General features: G+C 39.0%; 1 long non-coding RNA gene across 1 annotated transcript; it reads right to left on the reverse strand.

The window, feature by feature from the left end:
- Positions 1–495: 495 nt before the first annotated feature.
- LOC126989541 (uncharacterized) lies at positions 496–9492 on the reverse strand. Its single transcript, XR_007743420.1, has 2 exons — positions 8447–9492; positions 496–676 (listed from the first exon to the last, which is right to left on the reverse strand). It is a non-coding gene; the product is annotated as an uncharacterized LOC126989541 (long non-coding RNA).
- Positions 9493–9742: the final 250 nt, after the last annotated feature.

Raw genomic sequence — 9742 nt, forward strand, 5'->3', positions numbered from 1 at the left:
TTATCTGCTTTCTCTTTGTCTAAGGTATTATGTCATAGTAATAATCTCATGTCTGATTTTCTTCTTGGTTGTATATCTAAGGTCTCGTCTTCCTCGTCTTTGAGTTCTCATCTTTTAGAGTACTTGTTTCCACGTCTTTTATTTCATATGTTCTTATTGTCGCTTAATTTCCATTGCTTTTTCAATGACTTTTGAGCTCTTTATGTATACAATCTCTCCTCTTGTTAGTTCCCTTCGTTGTCTTCTCTTATATCTTGTTTCCAATTCATATATAATTCTTTTTATATTATAAGTTTTTTTTTCTGTATGAAAATTAGTTCCTCCCTTTAATATATATAGAATTAGCTTTTAAAAAAGATCAAAGCAATTAGATATATCAGCTTACAGCTCAAAAACATCTTGAAAAGTAGCCTGAAAAATGTACTTAAGTCAATTATACCTAAAAAAGTGTCCAGGGATTAGCTAAATGGGTTTGGGGCAAGATAAAGTCATAGGTGTAGCCTTTAACTTTATTTATAAGACTTCATAGTACAGATACAGTTCACATCTTCTGTGACTGGCTTACAGAACAGGTAGAAAAGTACAAGTCATCAGAGTTGACTAACACGACTTCCTTCCCTCGGCAGAATTGAATGGCTGGCGTCTCGGTCTGCCTGCCTGCGGGACACCGCACACTCTGGAAGAAGAAAGAACACCAAGATGTCAAGTTCCTGCATAATCAGCCTCTTAGTGAAGGAAATGTGCTCTATTTATTTAATAAATGACTGACAAAAAAATAATTTTGTATTTATTTTAGAAAAATTATATGGCTCACTTTTTGCATATGTTGAAATACTATGCAAAATAATATATATATATATATATATATATATATATATATATATATATATATATATATATATATATATATATATATATATATATATATACTATGCAATAAGTATATCCTGCAATAAGTTGTATAAATATGCCTAAATATATATATATATATATATATATATATATATATATATATATATATATATATATATATATATATATATATATATATTGCAATACTATGCAATAAGTATATCCTGCAATAAGTTACAATAAATATGCCCTAATATAGATACATATATATATATATATATATATATATATATATATATATATATATATATATATATATATATATATATATATATATATATATATATATATATATATATATATATATATATAATACTATGCAATAAGTATATCATGCAATACGTTAGCAATAAATATGCCCTAAATATAAATATATATATATATATATATATATATATATATATATATATATATATATATATATATATATATATATATATATATATATATATTATATAAGTATATCAAGTAATAATTAATATAAATATATATATATATATATATATATATATATATATATATATATATATATATATATATATATATATATATATATATATATATATAATATAACATATCAATATAATTGTATGTAAAATTTTTATAGTTCTTAACAAAACCTATTGAAAGAGGAGATGAGTAAAAGATGAGTCAAAATGAGGGAGAAAATGAGTTAAAAGTAGAATCAAAACAAGGAAAAGTTGAGAGGAGGAGCTTGGAGAGAGAGCAGAAGAGAGGAGTGGTAATGAGAGGAGCGTAGACGTATAAACAATTACCAAAACGCCAAATGAAATTAAACAAATGTCGGCAAGAGAAGCCTGAACAACACACAGAAAGAGAACAGAGGTGAAATCTGTGACAGCCGAAGCAAATTTTACATAAACTACAAGACGTCCAGCTAAGATAGGCATAAGAGACCTTGTATATGGTAAAAAGCAAGGGGTTGGGAGTCTTATAAGTGTTCTGGGGGAAGGAATCCAACCCTAATATACTCGAGAACAGGTCACTTAAACCCGATCTTGGCTGGAAGTCTCGTATATTACGCACTGAGGAGGAACAGAATGACAGAAATAACATGGAATGATATACAGACAAAATAATCATTAAGAAAGACACTGAGGTACAACACCTATACGTATAGAAACGATGGAGAAATCTAACAAAACGCATCAAAATCTGAGAAGCCGAAGCCAACATTACAAAAACTGCCCAGCGTCCAGCCGAGATGGGCATGTGGGACATTGTATATGTTATAAGCAAGGGTCGGGAGTCTTGCAATGTGTTCTGGGAGGAAAACTGATCCAACCCTTAATTTACTGAAGTAAAGGTCACTTAAACCCTCTCGGCAGGACGCCTCGTATATAAACATTACGCACTGGCTCGTATGTAGAAAGGGGATTTATTGAGGAGAGAGATTTATTGAGGAGAGAGAGAGAGGAGATTTATTGAGGAGAGAGAGAGAGAGAGAGATGATTTATTGAGAAGGGAGAGGATTTATTGAGAGAGAGAGAGATTTATTGAGGAGAGAGAGTATTTATTGAGGAGAGAGAAAAAGAGGATTTTTTGTGGAGAGAGAGAGAGAGAGAGAGAGAGAGAGAGAGAAAGAGAGATTTATTGAGAGAGAGAAAGATTTATTGAGGAGAGAGAGGAGATTTATTGAGAGAGAGAGGAGATTTATTGAGAGAGGATTTATTGAGGAGAGAGAGAGGAGATTTATTGAGGAGAGAGAGAGGATTTATTGAGGAGAGAGAGAGGATTTATTGAGGAGAGAGAGAGAGAGAGAGAGAGAGAGAGAGAGAGAGAGAGGATGAACAAAATGCTATATGATAGACAAGAACATTTATATAATCTTAATTACCAGGCACACCACGAGGCACTCAACAGGAGAGAGGAAGTCCTCCACCTCTTCAAGCTAACCTCCACAATGGGTTAAGTAGCTCACTCCTTCAGACACTTCCCTAAGGTATAAAATCTCCTTCAACGAATGTATTTTCCTCCCTTACTGACGTACAGAATCTTCATCCTAGGAGCTGCTATAGAAAGGTTACTAAGGTAGGTATACTTAGATGCCTCACTCCTTAACATCAGATATTTCCAAAGGCCAAAAATGAGGTCAGTTAGGTCTTATTGAATGTTTTGGCAAGTTCATGGTTCAGAAGAATGGTCACACTACCACCAGGGTCATTAAACTACCCCTGGAAATGCCCCAAACTCCTCCGAAAGACTTTTCAAATATGTGTTTTTCAGGTTCATGGTACAGAAGAAGGGTCACACTACCACCAGGGTCATTAAACTACCCCTGGAAATGCGCAAAACTCATCCGAAAGCCTTCTCAAATGTGCATTTCTTCTGATCATGGTACAGAAGTCACATTACCAGAAGGGTCATTAAACTACCCCTGGAAATGCCCCAGACTCCTCCGAAAGCCTTGCCATGTATGTGCTGCTGGGTGCAATACAGGCTTAGTCCTCACGCAGGAGCCCAGCCAATGCGAGACTAGACTAGCCGTGCCGTGTGAGGTCAGAGCGTCAAAATACAGTTAACCCGGTATCAGCGACGGGCCAATTTTATGGCTTTACCGTGTAGCAGCGACGGGCCAAATTTTTGCCATGACATAAACCCCCTAAAATAGATGATACATAAGGTCGCATTATAAGACATATATTTGACAAGGCTTTCCTCGGAGTTGTGGGTATATCCAGGAGAAGCTATGACCCTGTAGTTTTATGACCCTGGTGGTAGTAACCATTCTTCCGCACCGTGAACCTCAAGAAACACTCATTAGAACCCGACTGACCTCTTTGGCCTTTTGAAATAGCTGATGTGGAAGCAAAAGTGTCTTATGATACCGGGCATAAACTGACAAATGCGTTGGTATATATTATGAAATGGTTTGCGTGGAGTGATGATTTTTTCTCATTTTTCTCTTTGATGGAGGAGTTTTAACCTGAGACGTTTCTGGTCCCTACAGAGTTTGGGATGAATAACTCTGTAGGGACCCAAAACTTCTCGGGTTGGCCCTGTAAAACGGCCCCTAAACCGACCTTTGGAGGGACCCAAAACTTCTCGGGTTTAACTCGTAATACTTTGCACAGTCCCAACACTTATTTTTCCCTCTCATGTATTACCTATAGATAACATAGGAGAGGGAGGGAATCCAACACCCAAACAGACTATTTGAAATGGTTATACTGAAGTCGTTTGATCCTAATTCTGTCCTTTCATGGGTTTTTTCTTTATTTCCAGGGGTAGATTTGTGACCTCGATGGTAGTTTGATCCTTCCTCTGTATCGTGAACCTAAAAGTAAAGATTTGCCAAGGTTTTCGTAGGAGTTTTGAACATTTCCAGGAGCAGTTTTGTGGCCCTGGTGGTAGTGTGACCTTTCCTCTGTACCATGAACCTATAGAAACACACATTTGTCAAGGATTTCCTAGGAGTTGTGGGCATTTCCAGGGGTAGTTTTGTGGCCCTGGTGGTAGTGTGACCCTTCCTCTGTACCATGACCCTGAAGAAACACACATCTGGCAAGGCCTTCCTAGGAATTGTGGGCATTTCCAGGGGTAGTTTTATAACCCTGGTGCTGGCCTAACCCTTCTTCAGTTGCATGAACCCAAAAAACACTCATTGCAACCCAACTGATCCCCTCTTTAGCCCTTAGAAATAGCTGATGTAAGAAGCAAAACTGTCTTACTATACTGGCCAAAGACATGCCCAAGTTGGTGGCAATGCAGACCCCACAAGACCGCCACAAAGTCATCATTATCCTTGACGGTGAAGGCCTCAGTCATCGTCAAATAGCACAGCCGACTGGTGTGTCTGTCTCTAACGTATGAATGGGTCTGCAGACAACATGTGGCCACAGGCTCCACTAGTGACAGGCCTCAAAGCCTTGCAGCAGATTTTTAACAGTGTAATCACAGCAGGGGTGCATAGACTCATTATTAAATAGATACCTATCATCGTCATATATCGTATAGCTATGGTGCAGTATGTGCTTTACGTATTAATTTTGGCAGATATTATAATTCTGTATACTTTTACCGGTAATTATGGTTCTATACCACCACCTAGAGTTATCATTGACTCAATTAAATAAGGATGAGGTCAGCCCCAGCATTTAAACTGCCTGAGAATGGTCCATGTTATTAAGGATGTACCAATACCAAAATTTTTACCGATACCGATACCCCAATATTTGACCTATACTTGTGCATCAATTTTTTTATACAATAATTCCAGCAGCTAAAAGGCAATATCAAATGTTAATAAAAAAAAACACTACTCATTGTTCCCCCATAGAAGGGAAGAAAAAGGAAAGTACATTAGTACTCTTAAAATGTGCCGATACCACCCATACCGATACATCCCTACATGTTATCAAGGGTTTCTGCACCCAAGCACACACACACACACACACACTTAACATGGCTTTGGTAGGAGTTGTGGGCCTTTCCACGGCTAGTGTTTTGACCCTGGTGGGAGTCTGACAAGGCTTCTGTACCCATAACTCTAAAAACTCCTGAGAACACATTTTCCTCTTTATTGGCATTTAGTCGGAAGCGTTTCAGAATAGCGATCAATGTCCTGAGTGGAATGGCTGACAAAATAATTGCATCCACACCACAGTCTCATAATAACTGTCAATAATCTCTGTAATGCATTGAGGACCAAATGTCATTGACTCTGAGCTGAGTTAGTTAGCACCAGAATGACATCTTGCATACGAACAAGCACCCTTACGCTCAAGAATTATCAATTATTATAGTACGCTTACGTCAACAATGTATTCACAGCATATGAGCAATGCATTATCTTGTCAAGGCTCATCAGTGCACTTGTGATCCTGAGTCACTGGCACCTCTCTCCTTCACTGAGCTTGGGTACACAGGGCTAACACGTAGTTTGGAAAGTTTTGTTTAGTGGGCAGGGGACAGGGGCGTAGGGTATCAGAAAAGCCGCCTAATTTTTTCAACTCCACCCGGGAATCGAACCCGGGCTCTCTTGGTTGTGAGCCGAGTGTGCTAACCACTGCTTATCGTGTAGCAGCGACGGGCCAAATTTGTGGCTTATTGTGTAGCAGTGACGGGCCAAATTTGTGGCTTATTGTGTAGCAGCGACGGGCCAAATTTGTGGCTTTACCGTGTAGCAGCGACGGGCCAAATTTGTGCCATGATTTAAACCCCCCAAAACAGATGATACATAATCTGATCACAAATGCTTTGATATATATTATGAAATGGTTTGTGTGAGTGATGATTTTTTCTCATTTTTCTCGCTTGGAGGGACCATTAAGAAACATGATCCCCGCTGATACCGGGATAAACCTTTCAAGGTGACACTACCAATGGCTCTGAAGGAATAAGGCACAGGACTTTTATTGCAGAACCTGTGCAGGGACCAGAACTGACCACTACATCAATAAAACTACCACTGGTGTCATCAAACTACCCCTGGAAATACCGAGAACTCCAACAAAAGTCTTCTCAAATGAGTGTTTCTCAGGTTCATGGTACAGAACAAGGGTCTCTCTACCACCAGTGTCATAAAACTACCCCTGGAAATGGTGAGAACTCCCACAAAAGTCTTCTCAAAAGTGTGTTTTTTAGGTTCATGGTACAGAAGCAGGGTCACACTACCAGCAGGGTCATCAAACTACCTCTGGAAATGCTGCAAACCTTCGTGAAAGCCTCGTCAAATGTGTGTTTCTTAGGTTTATGGTACAGAAGGAGGGTGTCTCTCTACCACCAGGGTCATACAAGTGCAGCATACAATAACTAATGAGGGAGTCACCTATATGCCTGATGGAGGTCACAAAATCTGCAGTCAGAACCAGCTTCCCAGGATTCAGAATACCCAGGCAAAGACATTAGTGGTAACAGCTCCATACCATAGTGCCCTGATACTGCCGCTTCATGCCATATAGCATAGTAAGACACACTCGTAGGACTCGACGGAACTTTTATTAGTATTAGTATTCATTTTACCAGTTATTATTATTCGTATATATTAATCTGTGCTCTAAAAGGTCAAGTAAGTTCAGCGCACACAAGTTTTGGCTGGAAATACTTGTGGTTGAGGCTGACATTTTATCCTAGCCATAGAAGTGGACCCATAGTTATGGAGGGATTTTTTCAGGCTCAAAAAGTAGACTTGTACACTAAAATTTAGGTCATATCTTCTTCATCTGCTATCTAACTCTACCTGGTATTATAATTTGCTATGTAACTCTACCTGCTACATATTCTATTTGGTATTATAATCTGCTCTTTGACATTTCAGCATCCATCTTATGACCAGGTGGTAGTTTGAGAATTCCTCTGTGCCCTGAACCAAGATGGCAAGGCTTTCCTAGGAGTCTTTGACATTTCCAGGAGTTAGTTTATGACCAGGTGGTAGTTTGACCCTTCCTCTGTACCCTGAACCTAAAGAAACACATATTTGGCAAGGCTTTCCTAGGAGTCTTTGACATTTCAGGAGTATAGTTTTATGACCAGGTGGTGGAGCACTTAGGGAGGGTACAGGGAGGGGGGTCTCCTAGCACCGTTAAAATGTATAGTATTGCAAAATAGTTTGACCCTTCCTCTGTACCCTGAACATGAAGAAACACATATTTGGCAAGGCTTTCCTAGGAGTCTTTGACATTTCCAGGAGTATAGTTTTATGACCAGGTGGTAGTTTGACCCTTCCTCTGTACCCTGAACCTAAAGAAACACATATTTGGCAAGGCTTTCCTAGGAGTCTTTGACATTTCCAGGAGTATAGTTTTATGACCAGGTGGTAGTTTGACCCTTCCTCTGTACCCTGAACATAAAGAAACATATATTTGGCAAGGCTTTCCTAGGAGTCTTTGACATTTCCAGGAGTATAGTTTTATGACCAGGTGGTAGTTTGACCCTTCCTCTGTACCCTGAACCTAAAGAAACACTCATTAGAACCCGATTGCCCCCTCTTTGACCTTCAGAAATACAGAACATAGTTGACATGAGAAGCAAAAGTGTCTTATAATACCAATCCCAGGATATAGTTAATATTGTGCCATCAAAACCCAGATTAAATTCAAACCTCTCCTGCGTCCATCCCACTCTGATTGGGCTCATGTTAACGCCGCCCTGCACTGTGACGCCTTGTTTAAGAGCCCCCGAGCCAAGAAGGACGGAACAGAGAGGGAGAAAGCTGTTGCTGAGAGGGAGAAAATATAAGAAAGATTTTAATGGAAGCGGCCTATATATATATTGGAGAGAGAGAGAGAGAGAGAGAGAGAGAGAGAGAGAGAGAGAGAGAGAGAGAGAGAGAGAATTACCTCCACTAACATTATCAACAAAGTCTAAATGTCTGTATATAATCCCCCTGCGCCCATGGACCCCCTAATGGACCCCCTAATGAAACAGACCAGCTATAGTGTAAGCTATCTAATGGGGCCTTCTCCCCTCGACAACTTATCAAAACTACAAAAAAGCATCACACTTTCCTCCTTATTATAAAATTCCTTGATTGCTCGTTAACCATTTTAGAAAAAAATAAATTAACACTCACCAATGGGCTCCTCCTGTGTTCCTCGTCTTCTTCCTCCTCCTCCTCCTCCTCTTCTTCGTTTGGTAGTGTCTGCAAATCAAGTTTGGTGTCAATTAACTGTGTAAACATCAAGCAGGTGAAGTCACTCAAATTTATCTATTTGTATATATTTCATGGTGGCAAAATTTAAATTATCAGTTTCATTTTCACCAGTGACACGAATTTGTGGCTGTTTTCCACAATAGAATTTCACTCTAATAAGTGAATCAGACCCCACAGAGATATTACCAGAGTGTGTAGGAATGAATACAAAGATAACCACATACTTTGATTTAACTCTAGGATGTCTCGTGGATCATCAATAAATAAAAAACAAAATATCTGGACAGGCCACTCTTGAGCCCGTTACCTTCAATGACACCCCAAAACAGTCCCTGAGCCAAGTGTGTACCCCATATTTTGGTTGTGTTAGGTGCGCCTATTAGCAACTACTACTATTTTTACTGAACGAGGGACACATGATCCATATAAACCATTAATACTACCTAATAATATTAAACAAATTATATACGTGCTACCAGGGAATCATGAGGATTAATGTTATTGTAATTCTCACGTTTACTCAACCCTACTAAACCTATCCACCCCGCGCCCACCTAGCCTCCAGCAGGTGCCCACCCTGGCTCGCATAACCATAGCAGGGCACGATAACAGAAAACCTTATTCCCGATAACCGATAACTGATAATGGAAAACCTTATTGGTGATAACCGATATTCGTTAACTGGAAACACAAATATAGGCGATAACCGATACCCGATATTAATCCACAATTCCGATACTAGCTAGCGATAAGTCCGATAGGCAAAAATGATACTATATTGATATTTCAAATAAAAAACATAGATGAATTCATATTTTCATTATCTGTATTTTTAAAAACTTACAAAATCTGAAAACCACACGTTGACACGTACATATGGACGGTAATACTAGAAACGCCTGAACCGGTGTTGTGTTATTTGGCGTCCCCACCGACAAACACTGGTCTCTCGTGAACTGCACATGCTCAGACCAGCAAGCGTGAACCTGAACAGTCTCACAAAGCTTTTTAACCGTAATTTAGAGTTGCTGGAAGGCTGAATCAGACATACAGTACCACTACCACCATCCCCGATGTTTCTAGATCGACACTCTGTACGAGTTGTATTTATATGTACAGAGTGTCGTTCTAGAAACAGCGAGGATGGTGGTACTGTATGTCTGATTCAGCCTTCCAGCAACTACTCTTAATGGGTGAAAAAGCTTTTTGATACTG

This window comes from Eriocheir sinensis, unplaced genomic scaffold (assembly GCF_024679095.1).
Source record: "Eriocheir sinensis breed Jianghai 21 unplaced genomic scaffold, ASM2467909v1 Scaffold1207, whole genome shotgun sequence".
NCBI classification, from domain to species: Eukaryota; Metazoa; Arthropoda; class Malacostraca; order Decapoda; family Varunidae; genus Eriocheir; species Eriocheir sinensis.